At 47.9% G+C, this 26,785-nt stretch overlaps 1 protein-coding gene and 1 pseudogene across 2 annotated transcripts in view; one reads left to right on the top strand and one right to left on the bottom strand.

The window, feature by feature from the left end:
- The window catches only part of LOC141157337 (ankyrin repeat domain-containing protein 54-like), a 174,399-nt gene that overhangs the window by 2,330 nt on the left and 145,284 nt on the right, over window positions 1-26,785 (bottom strand). The window lies entirely within an intron of this gene.
- On the top strand, window positions 478-26,478 carry LOC141156625 (eukaryotic translation initiation factor 3 subunit L-like; annotated as a pseudogene).

Genomic DNA, 26,785 nt, shown 5'->3' with positions numbered 1-26,785 from the left:
CTGGGCACATAGCCTAAGAGTGAAACAGCTCTGAAAACCCGCTAAAAAACTTCAGTATGAACACAACCTAAAAAAGTATGTCACCCCCTTACGCCTGATAGTTGAATAGTGTGTAGAAATGACCAGACCTAGGATCACTTATCAGCAGTACAACAGATCCTAATGTTAAGCCTGAGGAGCTCTGCAGTAATCAGAGCTGTGATCCAGGAGCAGCCACAGAAGGTCTGCTACTAGATAACAACCATCTCCATGTGGTAGAGCCAGCTACACGCGAGAGCGGCCTGCAACACACGTGACCAAGAAAAGCCAATCAGCCACAAGGTCGCAAAGAATCGTGCTGAAGCAGAAATGTAAAAGCGGCCCTGATTGGGTGCCCGCGACACCGGCAGTGCGGTCATAGGAAGTCGCCGGAAGTTGGTCTCTCCTTTCCCCCCTGTGCGCGCTGCAGTTGCCGGTGGCCGGTCTGCAGACTTCATCATGTCGTACGAGGATTATGATGTGAGTGGCTGTGGAATAGATGATGAATCAATCACAGTAGTGGTGTGGAGGCGAGTCCCGTGTGATTGCTCTCTTTACGGCTGTCGTTATCCCAGTGTGGATGGGTTATTATTGCTTGTGCTCATTTCCCTCTGATCTGTTTTTCTGCAGACCCCATATGATCCCTACAGCTGCCAGGCGGACTATGACACGCACACAGGTAGGATTATTGCTCCTGTCTCCTATGTGCACACTGGGAATCACCTACCATTACAGGGGTTGTCCCCTTATGAAAACTGCAATCCTCCTGCTGCAGTTTTATAACACTCACCCTCCTCAGATCCAGCACAGAGTCTCTGCTGCTGCTCCTGGTGTCTGTGATTGTCTGCAGCGCTGACATCATGGTGAATTTGCTGTAGCCAATCTGAGATCTATGTAGGCGCCACTGTAGCCAACCTGTGAGCTTAGTGGCTTTTCTCAGATTGACTGTACAAACTACTCAGCTCACAGATTGGCTGCAGCGTTGTCATTGTGACGTCAGCGTGTTAGGCACTGGAGCAGCTGCAGAGACTCTGTGCCAGGACCTGAAGACAGTGAGGAAAGAGGGGTCTGTTATAACAAACTGCAGCTGGAGGAAGATGATTTTCTGAACGCGATCACCCATTTAGTTCAACACCTTTTAGTTTGTGGTGTTTTCCAGTTCTCAGCGCTACTAACTTTTCATATATTTCTATATTGATCTTTTGTCAGTGGAGGTTCACAAGGCCACTTTTTTTTCTCCACGTCTCACCAGATGTGACTAATTAGCATTGGCTACAAAGTCCCTCTGCTCAGATGCCTTGGCTGGGGCACCCGGCACTCTGCATGCGCAGTTTGTGTCTGCAGGGTCTCTGCTGTTAGAAACCTTTTCCTAAATGTCGCTGTATCATTAGAAATTGTTGATGACTTTCCTAGGGTCTGTCCCTTCCCCACATAGGATCTACCTCGTCCTATGTCAGATGTGGGTAAAGTGTGTGTGGTCTCTATACAAGGCAGGTGCCAGATTGTTATTGGAGCAGCGAGAATTAAATAAAAGCAAAAATTGGCCACTTTTGACATAGTGGTTGGTCCTCCTTAACCACATAAATACTGCTGTCAATCACTGGGCTTCAGAAGTGATCATCATGTCTTCTATATACTGTAGATCAGATTCATGCCCTTGAAGGGGACTAAAAATACAGTAGATATGATTTTTTTTTAAAGTGACGTTCGTTATCGCTGCGTCTGTAAAAGTTCAGTAAATGAAAATATAAGTTACTGTAATTAACCCATATGGTCAGCACCGTACAGAGAAAATAATTGCTGTTTTTTGGTTGATGCACCTCCCTAACAATATGTATACTTTTGTAATCGTTCTGACGTGAAGTATCATATTGCCAGGTCAATTTTTTTTTTTAACCATACAATGAACGCTGTAAAAACAAGCCCCAGAATACAATGGCGGATTTGCATTTTTGTTCTTACCATTTTACCCCTGTTGGAATTTTCACCCTACAAAAAGCAAGCCCTCATACTGCTATGCCAACAGAAAAATGAGAAAGATAAGGTTCTTGGAAGAAGGGGAGGAAATTCTTCTTGCTATTTCTTCTGACCACACACAAACGTGCCCACGTGGTCCTGTAACCGTCACCTTGTGCTCTTATTTAGTTGACCTCTTTCTCCTCTGATACAATGAACAAACCAGCACACTAGCTGTGATTTTACCCTGTTGATTTTGCATTACATATTCCACCAGCCTCATTAAAGGGAATCTATCAGGTCAGATAACACTATTAACCTGCAGATATAGGGATAATTATGAAAGTGCCTGGACGTTGTACTTAATTTTCTCCCAATTGGTTTTAACTTTATTTCTCCCTGGAGCCGCCGCTTTCAGTCATACCGCCATGTCCTGAGCAATTACAGTCACTGTTCACAGCGCAGAGAGTGGCAGCTCTACACTGATGCACTTCTGAGCCGACAGTCAGTCAGTGCCAGTCCGTTCTTACAGCCGCTGCTCTCAGTGCTGTGAACGGTGACTAATTTCTCCGGAGACGCCGGTATGACTGAAAGCAGCGGCTACAGGGAGAAGTAAAGTTCACTTTCTCCCAGGTGTTGCATTTTCAGTACGACGACTGGGCACCTTCATAACATTATTAATCTGCAGATTATCCCTGTATTTGCATGTTAATAGCGTGATCAGGTACACTTCAGACTGATAGAATCTCATATTGCCCTAAATGTAAGACTTGCAAAACAGACTATGGCAGTGTAGTATAGTCCAAACGTTCTTGAGCATAATCCAATCAAGTGTAGAACATATTTGGAATATAATATTGTAGGTAAGCCCTATGTTAGCAATATTTCATAAAGAAGGAGGAGTGCATGGGAGCACAAGCTCTGGTCGCTTTCCTATTCTCATACACTCCATTTTTCTGATCTCTAGAAAAGGCCATTTTAAAAGATTGGTTATCGCAATCAGTACCTTCATCACACTTGATTTGAGACAAACTAAGACGTTTGCTGAACATAGAGCGGATAGAAACAGAACGCGATAAAAGAAAAACTAAGCTTTTCCTTGACAATTGAAGAAAGTTTATTTTGACGTATTATAGTGCTGTAGAGATAAAACATTTAGTATAAGCTTTTATACCCACTGAAAGGAAGGTATCGAAGAATTAGACAGTACATTGGGAAGGCTGAAGGTGTCACAAAGATTCCAAATGCTGTTACTGTCTTGAGGACTTAAAGTGAACCTGTCACGTGAAAAAAAACGCTATTAACCTGCAGATATGGGGTTAATATGCAGGTTAATAGCGTTCTGAACCTGCCTGGTGCTGGCACTTAGACCCACGCTGTCAGGAGGAAATTAACATTATACCTCCCAATAGTGTACTGGTTTCAGGCACGGGGGCAGCGCCGGCACGGGTTCAGTCACCGTTCTGTGTATAGAGATCAGCGGCTGTAACTGCACCCCGACACTGACTGACAGCAGCTCAGCATTAGGTCCAGCTGTCAGGGCCGGGGGCAAAGTTAGAGCCATCGCTCTACATTCACAGAGCGGTGACTGAACCGGCGCTGCCCCCGTGCCTGAAACCCGAATGCTGCCGAAGAAATAAAGTTCCTTTCCTCTTGGTACCAGGCAGGTTCAGAACGCTATTAATCTGCAGGTTAATAGCATTTTTCACATGACCGATTCCCTTTAAAAGTCTAACAGTTATATAGGATTTTTTAAGTGTGATATATGAAGTGCGCTCATGAATGTAAACATGATGTCTTTTGTAACATGTTATATTATTTCTCTTTTTGATTTGTAAAACTAAATGAAAAAGCAATAAATTTACTTAAAAAAAAATATCTGACATGACTGGTTCCCTTTAGAAACATAACATGCTTCGTATGTCTCTTGTATATTACACGTCAGCCGATGAGATGAGGCAGAATTGTATTGGTGATTTCCATTATGTCCATTGAGCCTAACCATGCTCCTGTAAAAACATCAGCAGCAAATTGTGTATATTACATCACCAATCGCTCAATATTTCTTGGAGCCTCGTTCACTTATCCCACCAAAACGTCGAACTAGTATGTGTGAGTTATTCTATATTATTTAGTATTGATAAGCATTTTCACTTTTTATCACAGGTGACCCCAAGCAGGACCTGGCATATGAACGCCAGTATGAGCAGCAAACCTATCAGGTCATCCCTGAAGTGATAAAGAACTTTATTCAGTACTTCCACAAGACAGTGTCTGACCTGATAGATCAGAAGGTGTACGAGCTGCAGGCCAGCCGAGTGTCCAGCGATGTCATCGACCAGAAGGTGTACGAGATACAAGATACAGTATCTATGAGAACAGGTAAAGAGGTTCTGCAGCATGGAGGTTCATATGACAGTGTGATCAGTTTTTTGCAGCTGCTACTCTCATGACTGACTCGACCATTGTTATTTCTCACTGACTTACTGCTTTCTTCTCATTGCAGCTGGACAAAGTTAACTGAACGTTTCTTCAAGAATTCCCCATGGCCTGAAGCAGAAGCAATCGCTCCGCAAGTTGGGAATGGTAGGTGTGGGCATTTACGTTACTGATGGCTGTATGACTTGGGGAAGGTGCACATGACATCTCTTATTCGCCGGTGTACCTGCTAAGTTATCAAAGGCTAAGACTGTGCAGGAAAATTACGGCGGTGTTTTTCCCAAAGCGTCTTCATTGGCATTTTTGCACCAGTTTTACTGTCGGCTTTTTTTTTTTCTGTCATTTTAATAGCTAGCAGCTTCCAAGCTGTTCTCTGCACGCCGCCGGGTATTCTGACGTCGTGCTCTGACAGTGCACTCTCCTCTGTGGTGTTGGCTCATTATTACTGATCTGAGCTGACAACACAGAGCACATGCTATGACTGCACATCGCACAATGACAGTGACTCACCCCCTGGGCCTGTGCTGGGAACCCGGAACCAGGCCTGTAGTAGGATGCTGGGGGGTTGTAGTCTCCGCGTGGCGGTGACCCGGTCCGTGGCTCAGGGTGGTCAAACCAGTGGCAGTCTATTTGTATTGTAATTGTCCGACTACGCCACCCGTGGATTGCGGTCAGTGGGGACCGCCGCTGCGCTGCAGACCGCTGAGGCTGATGTTATATGCGCAGCCAAGAATGGGATGACTCCCCACGGGAGAAGTATTGCCTCAGGGCAGCTAGAGTGAATGATGGTAGTGATGGTGTGGGCGTCCCAATACTAATGGTGCTGGTGCGGCGATGGAACACAGAGACGTGTGGTTGCAGTTCAGGGTCTTTACTGATGTTATAAGGCAGACCCTCCGGGGAGTACTGGCTAGTATAAGGGGCCTGGTCAGTCTGTGAACAAGCAGGATCTCCCCTAGCCAGGTGGAGTTGTAGGCCTCCCCGTCTGTCTGCACTCTTCCTGGCTACCTTGCTGTCAGCGGTTACAAGTAGCCCACGTCCCTGAGTATACCGTGTGGTGCTCACCCGTATGGCTGGTGACTTGGGGCCTTCTGTTAGCCTCCGCTCCTGGATGGCGGCGCTGGTCCCTTCTTTGTGACTGAGCCTCCGCGCTTCTATGGCCAGAGGACCTGGAATCCCCTGCCGGCAGGTTTTTGCTGCTGGGTATATATCAGTCCCCACAGCCTCGGACTCCTGTGTCCGGTTTTAGTGTCTTCAGCCAGGGCGAGCTATATCTCTGCTCACAGCCCCTGGTCTTCTGCTTCTGCTCCTACAGAGCTCCTGTTCTCACTTTCCCTGTGTCTGCTCTCCTCCAGACCAGACTGCGTCTCTGTCTGGGGCTTCACTCACTAATCCCGCCCCAGACCCAGTTTATAAGGGCAGATTCCTCCCCTCCCAGGTCTGGGTGGGCCGTGTTGCATGCTTAGGGCTCCTGACCAGAGAAACCTCCCACTTGCTCTCAGACATAATATTTCTATTACTGTGGCAACCAGACCCCTGGGGTGCCACAACAGCGTGCACAGACTAGCCCATGCCCTGAAATGGACAGCACCTTTGACTCTTGGTTGCAGGGAGGGGGGCTGCGACTGCAGCAGTGACCGCAGCCTCTACCCTCTTATGACTCTTTGTTTGAGTATCTCATCATGCACTGGGATTCTCACACGAAGCGTCAGCGCATGGGAAATAGGGAAAAAAGATGTAATAGCAGTTAGTGTAGTTAGGGGACGGTAGGGAATTTTTAATGTAAGCCTAATTGAAATGGGTTTAAATTACAGCACTAGATAGGGAGTTAGATGAAAATTTCTTTGGCCTTCGGACTACCTCTTTTAAAGGTGTTTTCACCCAAACATTGATGTATCAACAGGTGAGATCAGTGGGGGGGGGGGTGGTATAACCACTGCAAACCCCCTCCCACCCACTGAAGACACAAAGCTAATCCTGTGTGCTGAGTGTGGATAGATCAGTAGTGCACATGCATGATCACATATGGCAGTAATGGACATGCATGTGAATCCTGTGACTATATGATCATTGTTTGTGCGATAACCCCTCTAAGAATGACATGACAGTTTTGTCTGTGGCTTGTGTTGTGTTGCTGGTGCGATATTATTTGCATTGACACTGATGAATTCCTTGTAGATGCTGATGGTCCTGCGCCCTTGGAGCTGCCTAACCAGTGGCTGTGGGATATTATTGATGAATTCATTTACCAGGTACAGATATTTTCCTGTAGACTTTCTCCCGCTGCGCTCTCTCGCGCGTCTCTCTTTGAACATGCAGACCTAATATTTTCACTCTTGGTTAAATCTGTCTATTTCTGCACTATGCAGTTTCAGTCATTCAGCCAGTATCGGTGTAAGACCGCAAAGAAATCAGAGGAAGAAATTGAATTCCTGCGTTCCATCCCCAAGATCTGAAATGTTCACAGCGTCCTTAATGTGTTACATTCTCTAGTGGATAAATCCAACATTAACCGGCAGCTGGAGATTTACACCAGTGGAGGTGAGGGATAGAGCTGTACTTGATGCTTGGTGTCTTTGGCTCATGTTCCTGTCGTGTTCTCGACACAGAATCTGTCTGGGTTTTTATGCCACTGACAGTTGTTTATTTTTATCAATGGTGATGTCCAGACTCGGCGCTCAATTTTGCAGCCATTCTATGTGACTGCAGACTTGTGAATCCTGTCAGTGCCCACTGTCAGGATCTACAGCGGGCTTGTGAATGCAAGTATGCAATTTCCATATTTCCAGCCACATTCCAACTAGACATGTCCGGCCTCCCTTAATTGACTTGAATTAAGCCAGGCCACACACATCTAGTCGGTACGTGACCATATTATGCAAATTGCATTCACGAGCCCGCTCGCTTCGTGCACCAGAATCCAGCGCGCACTCTGCAGATTCACAAATCTGCAGTCACGTAGTGACTGCACAGTTGCACTCCAAGTCTGGATAATTTAAGTGAGGTACCTGCCTATTTATTCTAGGAAACCTTTAATTCTTTCTGTGCAGTGTCTGCTAGATCTCTACAAATTTAGTAATTAGAAGCAGGGCTGTGGAGTTGGTAAGCCAAAGCTCCGACTCCTGAATTTCCATGACACCGACTCCACGATTCCGACTCCCTCATACATGGCTCATGTTTAAGTGATAAATTTACAGCAGCACACATTTGTGTCACCCTGGCCTGGATGCCACAAAATGTAATAAAGCTGTGTCTGAGAGCAAGGGGGAGGTTCTCTAGTCAGGGGAACATTAGCATGCAGTACCTCCTGTCTCAGGCCAGTAGGGGGAGCAGGCTGCCCCTATAAAAGCTGGTGCTGGGGGCAGGGTTAGAGAGAACTGGATGGCCTGTCTCAGCACTGAGACGTGTCCCGGAGTAGAGCAGGGACAGAAAGTTGTATTGCACCTAAGAGGAAGTGTGGCAGGAGGAGAGCCACAAGCCAGAAACAAGAGGCGAAGAGAGCCTGTCTTGGCAGATAACGGACTTAATTTACCAGACTTTGGTAGGCCACGCTTAACTAGGGGGGAGGAAGATGTCGGATACAGAGGCACCCACTACCACCAATGCAGCTGCAGCAGCGGTGATGCCCTTTTCCCTGCCCTACATCCCTGGAGTGGCCTGGCTGCCCAAGTACTCAGGGGAGCCCCATGCCCTAACGGACTTTAAGGAAAGGCTGTACAGTTTGTTCCAAGTCTACCCCCTGACAGAGGAACAGAAGGTCAGCATATTAACAGGGCAGTTAACTGGCGCAGCCCAGAGGGAGGTAAAATCATGGCCCACTGAGGAGAAAAGAACCGTGAAGGGTATTCTGGCCCGCCTGCGGTGTACCTTTGACACACGTACCTCCGCTGAAATTAAAATGAGGTTCTATGGATGTAAGCAGCGGGCACAGGACAGCATCAGAGACTATGCCCTAAATTTGCAGGAAGCCCTGAGGGCCATCCAACAAACTGACCCTGGCAGCGTGCAGGAAACGGATAAGCTGCTAACGGAACAATTCATAGAAGGTCTGCTGTCTAACGCCCACAGGGCCCAACTGCGCCTCATGTTCTTTCAGAACCCTGATCTGACCTTTGCCCAATTTAAGGACAGGGCCATAAGGGTGCTCCGTGAACCTGCAACCAGTGGCGCTATAAACCCCCGGCGCCCTGCTCTCCCCTACCACCAGGAGGCGGCGCCCTCCTCTATGGACCCCGTGGGGGCTGATGCACAGGCCCTGAACCAAGCCCCATCGAAAGACCTGCACCACCAAGTCCAGGAGCTGACCAGTAGCGTCGCGGTGTTGACCAGGACCGTCCAGGCGTTGCAAGTGGACCCGTCAAGACCCATCGAGCTGGCTTCAAGTCCGGAGGATGTCCCGTGGCGTCGACAGAGGAGGATCCCGTCGTTCCGAGGGAGGCCCACAGACCGCTACGCAGAGGATGGACAGCCCATTTGCCGTCGATGCAACCAGCCCGGACACATTTCCAGGTACTGTAATTTAAATGGGTCCAACCTGGGGCAGAGGGCCAACCCCCAGGCACAAGATCACCAGGCCCTTATAATTGACGTGATAAGTACGTTGGGGGGCGCCCGGTTTTACCCGTGGTGCTGGACGGTATCCCCATGAGCGCCTTGCTGGATACTGGGTCGCAAGTAACCACTATCCCTTATGTACTTTTTAAGCAGTATTGGACTGATACTGTCTGGATACCGTGTGATATCAGCAACTTGAGCATCATTGCCAGTAATGGCTTACCCGTGCCGCAGATGGGGTTCAAGGAGATGACCATTAAAGTTGGTAAAGTTGAACTACCGGCACAGGGAGTGATTATTGTGGACATTGACCATCGTGAAAGTCACCCTAAAATAACTGTGGGTACTAACGTGATCGAAAATTGTCTTTCAGAAGTAATTGTAATTCTATAACAGGTGGCGGTGAATGCTAGTTCCAGCCAACAGAGAGTCCTCAACAAGGAGATAAAAGCCCTGATGAGACGGCAGCAGGTAGAACTGTCTGGTGGTGAGATCGGTAGCGTAAGACTGAGTGACCCATTCCCCATTTCCATGCCTCCCAAAAGTGAAATGATGATTTGGTGTCGGACTGCAATCGGGTTGAGAGGTAGAGACTACCAAGCCATGGTAGAACCCGTGTACTCAGACAGCAGGCCCACCATTTTGACAGCCCGGGGGGTGGTTGATGTCCGTCATGGGAGGGTGCCCGTCCGCATCCTCAACATTGGGGAGAGGGAAGTACACTTACCCAGGTACGCTACACTCGCCAAACTGTTTGTTGTCGAACACAAAGCTATCAGGGCCGTGGAACCCTTGCCTCCATCTCCACAGGCGGAGGGTAATGGCTCCCAGAAACAAAAGGAGGACTGGTGCCAGAAACTCCATGTGGGTGCTGACTCCACTCCCCTGCACCAAAAACAAGGAGTCTACCGGGTGGTACAGGAGTACGAGAGAGTCTTTAGTAAGCACCCGCTAGATTTCGTCAGAGTAAAAGGGATAGAACACCACATCCCCACAGGGAGCCACCCACCGATAAAAGAAAGACACAGACCTGTACCCCCTGCACATTACCAGAACGCAAAGGGCATGCTGAGGGAAATGAAAGAAGCTGGGGTCATTAGAGATAGTTGTAGCCCCTGGGCAGCCCCCTTGGTTCTGGTAAAAAAGAAAGACGGCACCATGAGAATGTGCGTGGACTATAGACAAATCAACATATCACCCACAAAGACGCATATCCGCTGCCTAGAATAGAGGAGTCTTTAGCCGCACTAAAATCAGCCAACTTCTTTTCTACTTTGGACCTTACTAGCGGGTACTGGCAGGTTCCTGTGGCAGAGGCTGACAAGGAGAAGACCGCCTTCACCACCCTGATGGGACTGAGCGAGTTCAACTGTATGCCTTTCGGGCTCTGCAACGCACCAGGAACCTTCCAACGGTTGATGGAATGCTGTCTAGGGCACCGAAACTTCGAGACGGTCCTCCTTTACCTGGACGACGTGATCGTCTATTCGAAGACCTACGAGGACCATCTAAAGCACCTGGCCGAGGTGTTCGAAGCCCTGGCAGGCTACGGCCTGAAGGTGAAACCATCGAAGTGTCACCTGCTGAAAGCAAGGGTCCAGTACCTAGGGCACGTGGTAAGTGCGGAAGGAGTAGCCCCCGATCCTGACAAGGTCACGGCAATCAAGAGCTGGCCAAGCACCTCGAACATCTAGGAGGTGAGACAGTTCCTCGGGTTGGTAGGCTACTACCGAAGGTTCATCCCCAGGTTCACTAAGATGGCAGCTCCTATGCAGGACCTCCTGATTGGACAGTCTAAGTCCAGAGGTCAAAAGCCACCCTTCAAGTGGGATAAACCGGAAGAGGAGTCCTTCCGCCAGTTGAAGATGGCCCTCACGGGGGATGAGATCCTGGCCTACCCTGATTATGGTCAGCCTTTTATTCTCCACACGGACGCCAGTAATGTGGGACTGGGAGCCGTACTGTCCCAAAACCAACAGGGCAGAGAAAGGGTGATCGCGTACGCCAGCGGGAAGCTGAGACCCACCGAGAGGAACCCGGAGAATTACAGCTCCTTCAAGCTAGAATTCTTGGCGGTGGTGTGGGCCGTGACAGAACGCTTCAAGCATTACCTGGCCTCCGCAAAGTTCACCGTGTACACGGACAACAACCCGTTGACACACCTGGACAATGCAAGACTGGGTGCCCTGGAACAGCGGTGGATGGCCCGTCTCTCCAACTATGACTTCGTGATCAAGTACCGGGCAGGCAAAACCATTGCCAATGCGGACGCCCTATCGAGGATGCCTCACTTACCTGAAGGTGACGAAGACCCAGAAGAGCTGGAGGAGGTAGAACTCCCCGCGTTTCACCGGTATGGAGCCGCTCAATACTCCCACCGCGTGAAGGAGGAGGATCTAACAACCGTGATGATCAATCCGCTACCTCACCACAGCTGGGCCGAGACCCAAGATAGTGACCCTGCAGTCCGCCTGGTGAAAGATCTGCTGACCCGGGAAGACGCCCGCTTAGATCCGGATGCCCCAGAGGAAGCCAAGCAGCTATGGAAGGAGAAGAGCAAGCTGTTCCTCTACGAAGGCAAGTTGTGCAGAAGGATTGTCAACCACCGGACGCACGAGCTGACCTGGCAAGTCATGGTCCCAAGGCGGGATGCAGCTATGGTCCTGGGGGCTTACCATGACAGAGCGGGACACTTCGGTTGGAAGAAACTGGAGTTCCTGCTAAGAGGAAGGTTCTTTTGGGTCGGCATGAGAGGAGCTGTAGAAAAGTGGTGCAGAGACTGTGGCCCTTGTCACCTGAGGAGGAAGGACCGCACCAGCCAGAAGACACCCTTGAGGCCCATGTCACCACGCAGCCTCTTCAGCTGGTAGCTCTAGACCACGTCAAGTTGGCTCCAAGCCGGTCAGGGTACATCTACGCCCTGACAATCGTGGACCACTATTCCCGTTTTCTAGTGGTGGTCCCGGTAAAGGACTTGACAGCCCAAACAGCGGCCAGAGCCTTCCAGCAATATTTCTGCCGTCCACACGGGTATCCGGAACAGGTCCTGACAGACCAGGGTCCAGCGTTCGAGGCTGAAATCTTCCAGGAGTTCTGCAACCTCTATGGCTGTAAGAAGATTCGTACAACGCTTTACCACGCCCAAACCAACGGGATGTGTGAGAAGATGAACAATATAGTCATTGATCTCCTGAAGACGTTGCCCCTGGAGGAACGCAGCCTGTGGCCAGAAAAACTGCCGGACCTGATAGACCTATACAACAATATCCCGGTGAATGCTACAAACGGCACCCCGGCTTACCTGATGCGAGCCAGACCAGGTAAGCTGCCAGTAGACCTGGAGATGGGAGTCCTAATACCTGAGGACACCTCCCCGGATGCGGACTGGGATACGGAAAGGAAACTGCAGTACAAGAAGGTACAGGAGAGTGTGGAGAAGAGCCTGGCACAGGTGAGAGAGAGGCAAGAAAAACTCTTCAATCAACACACCCCTGCTGGTCCCCTAGAACCTGGTGAGCAAGTCCTAAAGCGAAAAAGAAGGCTACATAAGTTGGACGACCAGTGGGAAAGGGAACCCTACACCGTACTGCAGTCTGATCACGACAACCCGAAGGGGTGCGTGATCACCAAGGACGGAGGAGAAACCACTAGCACCGTCTCCAGAGACCACCTCAAAAGATGCCCCGAGCAACTCCGTAGTGCAGAAGAGGATCAGAGTGACCTTAAACCCGCAGAGGACAAGGAAGAAATGATCAGCACCGTTCTCGGAGAGTTCCCTCAGTCCTGGACTCGCATAAATGATGCCATAGTGGTACCTGTCCTGCATTTCCTGCAACCGGCACAGCAACAACCAACACCAGAGCCGGAAGGTGAAGAGGAGCAAGCAGTTTCAGAGGCAGAAGAGCCTGTACCAGCAGCCCAGGAGAGTCAACCCTCTGCTGACAGTGAGCCTGCCATGCCTGCGGTAAGCCAAAGGACCCGCAGACAGCTGCCTGCCCTACCTGTACACCCAGCTGGTAGCTGTACCCCTAACGCTAGTGGGGAAAGCCAGGTTGGTCCACCACCAGACAGTGGGCTACGTAAGTCAACCAGGAGCACAAAAGGGCAGATACCCGCTCGCTGGAAAATATAGAGCGCTAAGATTGTAAATAACCCTGTTGCCAAATGTTGAATTGTTTGCAAAGTTACATGCATGTGTCACGCTGTCTCTGTGTACTGGAGGTAGGGGGCCTAAGCTGACCCTAAGCTGGGGCCCTGACTAATCCCTCAACCTGGAGGTACTGTTAAAGGTACAGAGGTCCAGGCCGCCAGCGTAACCCCTACCTCCTGAGGATCCCTGCACCTAAGTAATCTAGTCCTGAGAAGGACCCCGATCACAACAAAAGGGGACAGGTAATAATATGCCCACACTCAGTACTTAGACGAACGAGACAGTACAAGGGTAAAACCAAAACCACCTTGCATACAAAAACTACACAACTACAACAGAGGGAACACCAACGGGAAAGGAGATAAATGATAAAGCGAGGAAGGGAAAAAACACTCCAAATACACTTAGCTCTGAAACTCCAAATACCACGATCCGCTCTGTTAGTCTGCATGAAATGCTTTCACCGACACTTCCCCAACAGACCGGCAGGCATTTGAAGGAGTCCCACTACAGCAGCATTGATTGCAGCTGGGCGAGGCTGGACCTGTCTAGCACAGAGAGAGAGAGTTAATTCCCTCACTGCCGAAAAACACAAAGCACCAAAAACTCAGCTGCGAGAAGTCAGGCTGTGTAATCGTGACGATCTTCGTGGCGACACACCCGTGACAGTACCCCCCCTTCTACGAGGGGCCTCCGGACCCTCAGGGCCAGGTTTATCCGGGTGAGTCGTGTGGAAGGCCCGAACTAATCGGTCTGCGTTAATATCCGACGCAGGAACCCACATCCTCTCCTCAGGACCATACCCCTTCCAATGAACCAGGTACTGAAGGGACCGGCGATTAAAGCATGAATTGATGACCCTCGATACCTGGAACTCCAAGTTACCATTGACCACCACTGGAGGGGGAGGTAAAGGTGACGGTACCACCGGCGCCACATACCTCTTAAGCAACGATCTGTGGAACACGTTGTGAATTTTAAACGTAGGGGGGAGGTCAAGATGGAATGCCACCGGATTAATTATAGAACTGATCCTGTACGGCCCGATGAACCTGGGACCCAGTTTCCAGGAGGGAACCTTAAGTTTAATATTCCTGGTAGACAACCATACCCGATCGTTCACACTTAGGTCCGGACCAGACACTCTCCTCCTATCAGCCATACGTTTGTATCGGTTCCCCATAGTATTCAGATTCTTCAGCACCCCTCCCCATACTGAAGCGAGTGATGAGGAAAATCGTTCCTCCTCAGGAACCCCCGAAGAGCTCCCCCTACTGAAAGTACAAAACTGGGGGTGAAAACCATATGCCCCAAAAAACGGGGACTTACCAGTGGACTCGCTCCGCCTATTATTAAGAGCAAACTCTGCCAGAGGTAAGAAAGAAGCCCAGTCCTCCTGGTTCTCTGACACAAAACACCGGAGATATGTCTCCAAGCTCTGGTTCATACGTTCCGTCTGACCATTGGTCTGAGGATGAAAAGCCGATGAGAACGATAAATGCATCCTCCGCCGTGTACAAAACGCCTTCCAGAATTTGGACACAAACTGAGACCCCCGATCTGACACCACCTCGGAGGGTACCCCGTGAAGCCTCACAATCTCCCCAATGAACACCTGCGCAAGAGTTTTAGCATTAGGAAGAGCAGGAAGAGCGATAAAATGTGCCATCTTGCTGAACCTGTCCACTACAACGAGTATGACCGTTTTACCCGAAGACGGAGGGAGGTCCGTAATAAAGTCCATAGACAGATGAGTCCAAGGACGCTCCGGGATCTTCAAAGGTAAGAGGACCCCAGACGGACGGGTATGTGAGGTCTTATAGCGCGCACAAACCCCACAGGACGCGACAAAAGTTACCACCTCCTTATGTAAGTTAGGCCACCAAAACCGATGCGAGAGGAGATCCACAGTTGCTTTACTCCCCGGGTGTCCCGCAAAAACTGAGTTATGGTGTGCCTCGATCACCTTTTGTCGCAACTGACCTGGAACAAACAGTCTCCCCGGAGGTCCAACAGGGGCGTCCCCCTGAGCCTCCAATACCTCCTCCTCAAGCTCAGAGCATACTGCCGAAACCACCACCCCCTCCTGAAGGATAGGAATCGGGTCGTCCGTATTCCCGGCCCCAGGGAAACTACGAGATAAGGCATCCGCCTTTACATTTTTTGACCCAGGACGATATGTAACGACAAAATTAAACCTGGTAAAAAACAATGACCACCTAGCTTGTCTGGGATTTAGACGTTTCGCGGACTCCAGATATAGCAGGTTCTTGTGATCGGTGATGACGGTGACCGGATGGACTGCCCCCTCTAAAAAATGGCGCCACTCCTCAAAAGCTAACTTAATGGCCAAGAGTTCCCTATTGCCGACATCGTAATTCCTCTCAGCGGACGACAATTTTTTAGAGAAAAAGGCGCACGGATGCCACTTACCAGGGGACGAACCTTGTGACAATACTGCTCCCACCCCTACCTCGGAAGCGTCTACCTCTACAATGAATGGTTGTGACGCATCAGGTTGAATGAGTATGGGTGCCGAGGCAAAACATTTTTTCAAGGAGGAGAATGCTTGACAAGCCTTGTCAGACCACCTAGAAAAATCCATCCCCTTTTTAGTCATGTCTGTGAGAGGCTTAACCATGGACGAGAAATTACGAATGAACTTCCGGTAATAATTAGCAAACCCCAGGAAACGTTGTAGTGCCTTAAGATTCTCTGGCCGATCCCACTCAAGAACTGCCCGCACTTTCCCAGGGTCCATACGAAAACCGGACGCTGAAACCAGGAAGCCTAAAAACTGGAGTTCCTGTACGGCGAACACACACTTTTCCCATTTGGCATACAGTTTATTATCCCGCAAGATCTGTAACACCTGCCTAACGTGCTCCTGATGAGACACCAGATCCGGCGAGTAAATTAAGATATCATCCAGATATATGACAACAAACTGTCCCACCAGGCGGCGAAAAATGTCATTAACAAAGTGTTGGAACACCGCCGGGGCATTAGTCAGACCAAATGGCATGACAAGGTTCTCATAATGCCCCTCTGGAGTGTTAAACGCCGTCTTCCACTCATCCCCCTCCTTCATCCTAATCAGATTGTACGCCCCCCTGAGATCCAACTTAGAGAACCATTTGGCGCCCACGATCTGATTAAAGAGATCGGGAATAAGTGGGAGCGGATACGGATCTCGGACCGTAATCCGATTAAGTTCACGGAAATCCAGGCAAGGGCGTAGGCCTCCATCTTTCTTCTTAACAAAGAAGAACCCCGCGGCCACCGGTGAAGATGAAGGTCTAATATGCCCCTTAGCCAGACTTTCTGAAATATAATCCTTCATGGCCTGCCTCTCAGGACCAGAAAGGTTATACAACCTAGCTTTAGGTAACTTGGCCTCAGGGAGCAGTTTTACAGAACAGTCATACTCGCGATGAGGAGGTAGTTCCTGACACCCTTTCTCCGAGAATACATCCTCAAAGTCCGCCAGAAATGGAGATAAGACCCTAGGAGTAACCGCACCGATGACCGTATTCATGCAGTTTTTATTACAGAATTTACTCCATTGGCTTATCTCTCTGGATTGCCAATTAATAACCGGGTTATGCTTAGTTAACCAAGGAAGGCCCAACACTATAGGAGTGAGAAGACCCTCCAACACGTAGCAAGACAACAGTTCTTTATGTATCGCCCCCACTTGAAGTTTTACGTTATGCACAGCTTGCAAAAAACTTCCCTGACCGAGAGGCCTGGCATCGATCGAGAATATGGGGATGGGTTTAGCCAACTCACTCAATCGCATACCTTGAACCCGGGCAAACCGAGCGTCCACCAGATTAGCCCCGGCCCCACTATCCAGAAGAACAGATATCCTCTCAGTTCTCGTACCCACCACCACCTCCGCCGGTACGAGAAACTGAGACGAACCTAGGGACGAAATACCTACACCCAGATTGCCGTCCACCACACAACCTGGGATCAACAGTTTTCCGACGACTCTTCACTCTGCAAGGGACGGGATGGACACCCCCCAATAAAAATGTCCCTTTCTCCCGCAGAAGAAACACCTTCCTGTCTTATGGCGCACCACCGGTCCCCTCCCCCGAAATGATGTCCCTCCTAATTGCATAGGCTCCTCTGGACTGACCAGGGGAACCACCATATGAGGGGACCTTGTAGGAGGTGGAGTCATCACAGGGGGTGGAGTTATCCCGCACCTCTCCCGAAGCCGTCTGTCAATGCGAATAGCAAGGGCCATAGCGGCTTCCAGTGACGCTGGAGAGTCATACTGTGCCAACACATCCTGTAATTTGTCGGATAAACCTTGACAAAACTGGCTCCTAAGAGCCGGGTCATTCCACTGGGTGTCAGTGGCCCACCTACGGAACTCCGAACAGAATTCCTCCGCCGGACGATCTCCCTGCTGGATCCTACGTAACTTAGATTCAGCAAGGGAGATCCGATCCGGGTCATCATAAACAAGACCCAGAGCAGCAAAAAACCTATCCACTGACTGGAGAGCCGGGGAGCCCGGGGGAAGAGAGAACGCCCAAGATTGTGGGCCCCCTTGTAGGAGCGAGATGACAATTCCCACCCTTTGTTCTTCACTCCCCGATGACCGAGGCCGCAGCCAAAAGTACAACTTGCATGCCTCCCGGAAAACAAAAAACTTGTCCCGCCCCCCAGTGAACCTGTCAGGGAGAGCTACTTTAGGTTCTGGTCCGGCTTGTTCCTGAGGATACAAAACCTTGGACCTAACGTCCGCCAGCTCCATGGACAAACCCTGCAACTGCCGAGCTAGACCGGCTACTGGATCCATGGTAGCTGGAGAAAATCTAAGTGGTCGGTGAAAATGTCACGCTGTCTCTGTGTACTGGAGGTAGGGGGCCTAAGCTGACCCTAAGCTGGGGCCCTGACTAATCCCTCAACCTGGAGGTACTGTTAAAGGTACAGAGGTAATCAGGTCGCCAGCGTAACCCCTACCTCCTGAGGATCCCTGCACCTAAGTAATCTAGTCCTGAGAAGGACCCCGATCACAACAAAAGGGGACAGGTAATAATATGCCCACACTCAGTACTTAGACGAACGAGACAGTATAAGGGTAAAACCAAAACCACCTTGCATACAAAAAACTACACAACTACAACAGAGGGAACACCAACGGGAAAGGAGATAAATGATAAAGCGAGGAAGGGAAAAAACACTCCAAATACACTTAGCTCTGAAACTCCAAATACCACGATCCGCTCTGTTAGTCTGCATGAAATGCTTTCACCGACACTTCCCCAACAGACCGGCAGGCATTTGAAGGAGTCCCACTACAGCAGCATTGATTGCAGCTGGGCGAGGCTGGACCTCGTCTAGCACAGAGAGAGAGAGTTAACTCCCTCACTGCCGAAAAACACAAAGCACCAAAAACTCAGCTGCGAGAAGTCAGGCTGTGTAATCGTGACGATCTTCGTGGCGACACACCCGTAACAGCATGTTTGGTAATTCTGTGTTTCAGTTTCTTGCAGCTACCGTAAGGACTCAAAGGTTATGGACTTTTTATAACCGGGACCTTGTATGGACTGCGTTCGGAGCCTGACCAAGGAATGAACTAAGACTGTGAAGGACTTGGGGTAGGACAGATCCCCACCTGGTTAAGGCTCCCCGTTGTATTGGTGATATGGACACCCGGTCACAGACCACACTGTGACCTTAAGAACTCAAGCTGTGCGTCGTCTGTCTGTTAATGTTTTATGGTCATGTATATTGTCTTTGTTTACTGTTTAGTCCCGGAGTACTAAATTTCACTAGGGGGGAATGTGTCACCCTGGCCTGGATGCCACAAAATGTAATAAAGCTGTGTCTGAGAGCAAGGGGGAGGTTCTCTAGTCAGGGGAACATTAGCATGCAGTACCTCCTGTCTCAGGCCAGTAGGGGGAGCAGGCTGCCCCTATAAAAGCTGGTGCTGGGGGCAGGGTTAGAGAGAACTGGATGGCCTGTCTCAGCACTGAGACGTGTCCCGGAGCAGAGCAGGGACAGAAAGTTGTATTGCACCTAAGAGGAAGTATGGCAGGAGGAGAGCCACAAGCCAGAGACAAGAGGCAAAGAGAGCCTGTCTTGGCAGATAACGGACTTAATTTACCAGACTTTGGTGTCTGAGCCTGGGAGGATTCCACATCCCCCAGCAGATAACCAGTTTGCAGGGGACTGTAAATTCCTTGGCCTAAGAAGCCTGGAGGCCCTGCCACAACAGAAGGGACCAGCAAAGCCGTACAAGGCTGGGAGCAGAAAGGAACCCACGTCGCAGGCCATACAGGCGAGAATACACGGAAAGCTCGGAAACGTGGGCTGTTACCCTATAACGAGGAGATAGCCAGAAGGAGCTCAGAAAGCACGGTAGGCCTACACCCTCACCCTGACCAGGCCCAATTTCCCCGTTGCTCTCAGACATCCAGGTCCCCTCCTAGCTGGGACTGGTTGTGGGTCAATTTAACTGTTCTAGTAAATACCCTGGACTGCAACCTGTTGTCTGCGTGCTCCTTGCTCCTCCAGCACTATCAGCACTGGGACTCTCACTACCATCACTCCCAACATCCACTACACTGCCCTGGGGCCGCACTCTTCCCGTGGGGAGTCACACCATCCCAGCTGCGTACATCATCAGCCCCAGCGGTCTGCCTTGCAGCGGCGGTTCCTAATGACCGCAAATCCACGGGTGGCGTAGTCGGACATAATCATCAGCACATAACGGACTACCACTGGCCTGACCACCCTGAGCCACGGAACCGGATTGCCACTACTACTCCCATCGTTCCCCTATTGCCAGGATCAGAGTGCCCCACGGCCCAGGGGGCGAGTCACATTCATCTCAGCTAAAAGTCTAGACCCTTAGATCAGGAATAGGTCAGACATTTATAGGACATTTCATAACTTTCCCAAATCCTTATGAAAAAATATTCCCCAGAAACTGCATTGAACTACTGTACCCAATTTATTATATAGTTTAGGAGTCTGAGTCGGTCCATTTTATTCCGACTCCACCAAAATGAACACCGACTGCATGACTCCGACTGCACAGCCCTGATTAGAAGTACTCATTTACTTTTGCTTAATTGCTCTTCAGTGGATCTAAATATGTCAGATGGCTCTCTGCACTCGGTTGACGTTCTTCCATAGAGGAGAAATATCAGTGTAATGAATGTCCCATTGTTAACTCACTTTTAAGCCCCACTAACTAGCAGTATTTGATGGTCTGCTGTAGTACATAGTTACTTATGCAATACATAGCATAGTTTTAGTTTCTTTTTATAAATCCTCTTTCTCTCTTCCCCAGGTGACCCTGAAAGTGTAGCTGGAGAATACGGCAGACATTCCCTATACAAGATGCTTGGATACTTCAGCTTGGTTGGACTGCTTCGTCTGCACTCGCTTCTTGGAGATTATTATCAGGCTATTAAAGTGTTGGAAAACATTGAGCTCAATAAGAAGGTACCATCTACCATTACTATTAATAAGCACGTACAACTATTGGTTGCTGCGACGGTAAAGCAGAAGTCTGGTTTGGCACCAAACCAGTTGTTACCTATGAATGTGGAAGTATCTTCGATCATAGACGAGATCATAGACCTGCACAAAGCTGGAATGGGCTACAAAACCATAAGTAAGATGCTGGGTGAGAAGGAGACAACTGTTGGTGCAATAGTAAGAAAATGGAAGAAATACAAAATGACTGTCAATCGACATTGATCTGGGGCACCATGCAAAATCTCACCTCGTGGGGTATCCTTGATCATGAGGAAGATGAGAGATCAGCCTAAAACTACACGGGGGGGAAGTTGTTAATGATCTCAAGGCAGCTGGGACCACAGTCACCAAGAAACCCATGGTAACACATTACGCCTTAAAGGTTTAAAATCCTGCAGTGCCCACAAGGTCCCCCTGCTCAAGAAGGCACATGTGCAGGCCCGTCTGAAGTTTGCCAATGAACACCTGGATGATTCTGTGAGTTATTGGGAGAAGGTGCTGTGGTCAGATGAGACCAAAATTTAACTCTTTGGCATTAACTCAACTCGCCGTGTTTGGAGGAAGAGAAATGCTGCCTATGACCCAAAGAACACCGTTCCCACTGTCAATCATGGAGGTGGAAACATTATGTTTTGGGGGTGTTTCTCTGCTAAGTGCACAGGACTACTTCACTGCATCAATGGGAGAATGGATGGATAACCCTTCTAATGGCTGCCAAGAACTTTTGGGGCATCTGGATCAGAGAACTACTGCAGGTCTTGCTCGAACTTAGATTTCTGTTATCTGTACTCTCAACCATGTAATAATTTCTTACTACTGTTCAGTTGTTCTGGAAATATAGTGTATGTCTGATCTTCTGCTTGCAGAGTATGTCCTCCCGAGTGCCGGAGTGTCAGGTGACCACGTACTATTATGTTGGCTTTGCCTACCTTATGACGCGAAGATATCAGGATGCCATTCGTGTGTTCGCTAACATCTTGCTATATATCCAGAGAACCAAGAGTATGTTCCAGAGAACCACATACAAGTATGAAATGGTAAGCCCCTTATGTGTTCTGCCATCTCTTATATGTTTATTATCACATTATAAATGATCGCTGGATTTACAAACCTTGTATTCCTTCTGCACAGATTAACAAGCAGAATGAGCAGATGCATGCACTGCTGGCCATCGCCCTCACCATGTACCCCATGCGCATTGATGAGAGTATTTACACTCAGCTGAGAGAGAAATATGGGGACAAAATGTTACGTATGCAGAAAGGGTAAGGAAGTCTTAAGCTGCATGACCGTGTTTTATATGGTGGGTGTCTGTTCTCCTTAAATCTATTGGAGTCTCTGTATTATTGATTCTGATTCCAAATAGCTAAAAAAATATATATATATTTTCCTCTCTTTTGCATTGCAATTTGGAAATATTTGCTCAATTATTTTTTGGGGTTGCAGAATATTACGCATCTATAAAAAGCCCTCTATATGGACAGGTACAGCAGGGCCTCAGTTTTCTAACCATAAATATGGCATATCACTAGGGCTCCCATCTAAAGCTAGAATAAAAAGGTCATGGGCAATTTGTCATTTTCTCTCTTATAGCCCCTAGATAAGCATGGAATAGGGCAGAGAAAAAATACATGGTGGTTGCTGGGCTTGACCTAGGTTTTGCATTAGTGTAAATGAAGGTAGGTTTATTCCGCCACCCCCCTAGTGACGTGGTGCTGGGATAAGCGCTTGACATGTATAAATGGGAGTTGCGGCCTTTAGGCCACATTTATGCAACATGTCTTCTATATATTCACACTACAACTACAGGATTTTTTGAAATCCCATTAAAAATACATGGGTATTGTGGGAATGCTACTCACTTGGGTGCGTGGTGAGATGACACAGGAACATTTTCCATTTAAATGTCCAGGCTGGTTTATTGGTGCTTCATAACCCATGCCACAAGCAAAGGAAAATAAACGGCCTTTCAGTGCAGGCAAAACAAAGTAAACTGTTCCAACACAGTCACTTTAGAGACAGTCCAGGACACACAGGCTGGATAGCATCCAGTATACCGGCTCAGACTGGAGACATCACACAGGAGGTCTTCTCAGTTCCAGACACAGACCACTTGTCAAACAGACTCTATTTTATTAAGTGAAGCACACCCAGAGGTGGGGTATGTGGGCAGCCAGACCCACCCGTCTCTCAGGCTGCCCGTAAATCCTGCCCCAGATGCACAAAACAAGCCTCTTAGTACTATGTGTCCGTTAGCCACCTTACAGTATTAATGTGGAGTTACAAGGAAAAGGCAGGCTGGTCGGCACTCCATATGGTTCTTCCGCGCGTCAAGGAAATGCATATCAAACCAAGTAGGATCCCGGCATTCACATGTGAAATAATTAGCCATTTATTGTTGTCTCAACATACAAGTCATCAGCCCCTTCTGGGCTTTTTTCAATTGAGAAAAAAAATTAGCCGTTTATTGTTGAGACTAATTATTTCACATGTGAGTGCCGGGATCCTACTTGGTTTGATTTAATATGGATTTGTTCCTACTTTGCAGCTATAACGGCTCCACTCTTCTGGGAAGGCTTACTGCAATATTTAGCCGGTATTTCTGTGTGAATTCTTGCCCATTCATCCAGAAAAGCATTTGTAAGATCAGATACTTATGCTGGCGAGAGGGCCTGAATCTCAATCTCCTTTCTACATCATCCCAGAGGTGTTCTATGTATTTGAGGTCGGGGCTCTGTGCAGTCCACTTAATTTATTTCACACCAAACTCTCCCAACCATGCTTTTATGGACATTGCTTTCTGCACTGGGCACAGTCATTAGGAACAGAAAAGGGCCATCCCCCCCAAACTGTTAACACAAGGAGCTACAATCATACAAAATGCTGTGGTATGCTGAAGTATTATTATTTCTCTTCACTGGAATGAAGGGCCCAAGGCCGACCCCTGAAAAACAACTTTATAACGTTATCCCTCTTTTACCAATGTTACAGCTGAATCAGTGTAGTCGGTCAGGTAACGTTTTCCTGGCCACTCACCACCGCAGCGTTCTCTGCTCAACCAGAGCGTTCGTTGTGACCTGTGTCCATATACACACAGCAATCTAACTGATGACGTCTAGGCCATGCAATGACCTTCTTTATTTTGGATTGCCTGCACACAATAAAATTATCTTCTGTCATCAATTACCTGAGTGCCAAGTTTTCTCCAAGACATGTTAGTAAAGGCAGATGGTGTGGCGAGAGGCAGGATTTTATAACCTGTTGCAATGGGACTAAATGATAAACCTGTATTTGATACTTTTGTCCATACAGTTTGGTTTTCATTTATAAAATTTTAAAATAAAAATTACAGCTTTCTTCTGGGGAAACCTTTTCCAGTTCCCCCTTGGAATTTCCTATAAGTGAAAAACGCCATTAAACTTGTGATTAGAGTAAATGGCTCAGTATACATTTCAGATAGAAATGTGTCCGAGGGTTTGGATGATCTACAACATTTGGGTATGTAATACAAGTAAATATTCTGTGTTTTTGTAATTTCTGTCCACGTGTAAATTTTCTTCTACTCATCAGCGATGCACAGATTTATGAAGAGCTCTTTAATTACGCCTGCCCCAAGTTCCTGTCACCAGTGGTCCCTAACTATGATAATGCTCACCCCAACTCTCACAAAGAACCTTATTTTCAGCAACTTAAAGTCTTTCTGGATGAAGTCCAGCAGCAGGCACAGCTGTCCACCATCCGCAGGTGCGTCTCCATTCTAGAACTGGTGTAAGATGTCACATCGCGCCTCTGCACACAGCAGTATACTGAATTATCCTGAATGTCCTGCTTATAGTATCCAATGAGCCCATGTTGTACTAATGCCGGATCATATGCAGGCACAATAATATATATTGTTTATTTTTTACAAAGCAAGAGTCAGCAAGACCTAAACGGCAAAGTGCTTGATCATACGTCGTCCTGGGGACATTCCTTCGAGCGGAGAATGTTGGGGTAGAAAGATGTCCAGAGACCTCACATAATTGAGTTTTCACCATGTTTGCTTTTTTTTCGCTCCCAGTTTCCTGAAGTTATATACCACTATGCCCGTGGCCAAGCTGGCAGGATTCTTGGATTTACCAGAACAGGAATTTCGCATTCAGCTTCTCGTTTTCAAGCATAAGACGAAGAACCTCGTGTGGACTAGCGGCATTTCTGCACTGGAGGGAGAATTTCAGTCCGCATCAGAAGTGGACTTCTACATAGATAAAGTACAGTATTCAGCTGTGTGATTTTACATTGGATGGCATTCTGGTTTTTGTCTTATCCGCATAGTTGTTGTCGTTCCTATATTATGTGTAACTGACCTTCTTCAACTTATTTTGATTCCATTCTCCTTTAGGACATGATTCACATTGCAGATACCAAAGTCGCCTGACGCTACTGAGACTTCTTTATACGACAGATACACAAGTTTGAAGAGGTGAGGGTTTGCTATAATTATAAGGGCTCATGTTCTAGCGCTGTAAAGCAGTAAGGCGGTTCCGCTCACTGCTGTATCTGGAGGCGAGTGGGGCCGTTGATGTCACACCTTCAGATATCTTACAGCTTGTGGGCATCTGTAGCAGATATCATTCTCCTCTCCTCACTTGCCTGCACAAGCTGAAATTCATCTCTGATGCCAACTGGAATTATTTCACTAGAATGGACATACAGGTAGTCCACATAAGGTTATTAGTTAGAATGGGACAGGTGCCCAATACTTGCCGCTCAGGCACTCCAGTCAGATATCTGCTCACCTACCGATACGGAAGTGAGCCGAACAAGATTACCCCTTTAAATCAAAGAAAAAAAAAAGCTCTAAATTTGACTCCTGTGACCATGCTTTCTTTAGATTTAGCGTTCTTTTTAAAGGTAACCTGTCAAGTATGATACTTCTATTAACCTGCAGATATAGGTTTAATCTGCAGGTTAATAGCGTTATGAAGGTGCCCAGCCGTTGTACTGAAAGTGCTGCACTCGGGAGAAAATGAACTTTATTTCTCCATGGAGCTGCTGGCTTTCCGTCAAGCCTGGAGCAATTACAGTCCCTGCTCACAGCACTGAGAGCAGCAGCTGTAAGCATGGACCGGCACTGACTGACAGCAGGCTCTGCGATTCATCAGTGACAGCTGTCAGTCAAAATGCTGCGTCGTGGTGACAGGCTCACAGTGCTGTGAGAGGTAACTGAAGCCATGCTAGCAAGCTGGTATGACTGAAAGCCGGCTGCTCCCAGGAGAAATAAAGTTAATTTTCTCCTGGGTGCTGCATTTTCAGTACTGCTGCCGGGCACCCTCATAAAGCTATTGCAGGTTAATAGCGTTATCTGACCTGACAGGTTCCCTTTAATCTTATGATTAATAGGTTAATTGTTATGTAGCTGTATTCGGAGATTTAAGCTCTTCTGGTTTCAGCTGCACATGTGTATAGTATATTATTGGAGTCTAATAATTGGAAATTATATAATTGTACTTTTTCATTTACTGCCAAGGTTCATTAAGGATTTTTTACTAGAGATATGCACAGATCCAAAAACTTAGACAAGAATGCCATATTGGACTAGTTTAATGCACGTTAAACAGTGCAGGTGAGGCCTCTAAAGCCTCTTCAGTACGTCTGTATTATGTGACTGAAACTTAGATTTCTGTTTTACAGCTAGACAAAACTTTGCAGAAGATGAGCCAGAAACCTTGAAAGCAGTTCAAGTAGACAAGATATTTATAAGGACTGAAGGTCAACCTACATCTCCCCACACATTGCTGGCGCTATCAAGTGGACTTAAATGTTTTAATAAAAAATCTAAAAACTTTCAAAACCAGTTTACAGTGTAAATGTTTTTCTGCCTTTAGACATGTTTTCTGCACCACGTAGTTTGTGTAGGCACGCTAATCTTAGGTTATCTAATCCTCTTTTTTTTTTTTTAAACAATGTGTTTATTGAATTTTGCACAAAAATCAGAACATACAATCTATAGGGCCAACATATGCCCAAAACTGTGCCCCAACCTCTGGGCTTACAAAATGTACAAAATGAACAGTATAAAAATAAAATAAAAGGAAAATACATATACATAAAAGTAAACAAAAGAAAAAAAATGGATTAATTACATTAAATTCCCCATATATTAGATGGTTGTGA

The sequence above is a fragment of the Phyllobates terribilis genome, unplaced genomic scaffold (assembly GCF_046119375.1).
Source record: "Phyllobates terribilis strain yellow unplaced genomic scaffold, ASM4611937v1 Scaffold_8__6_contigs__length_399053987, whole genome shotgun sequence".
In the NCBI taxonomy this organism is placed as follows: Eukaryota; Metazoa; Chordata; class Amphibia; order Anura; family Dendrobatidae; genus Phyllobates; species Phyllobates terribilis.
This window is presented reverse-complemented; position numbering and strand designations above follow the sequence as displayed.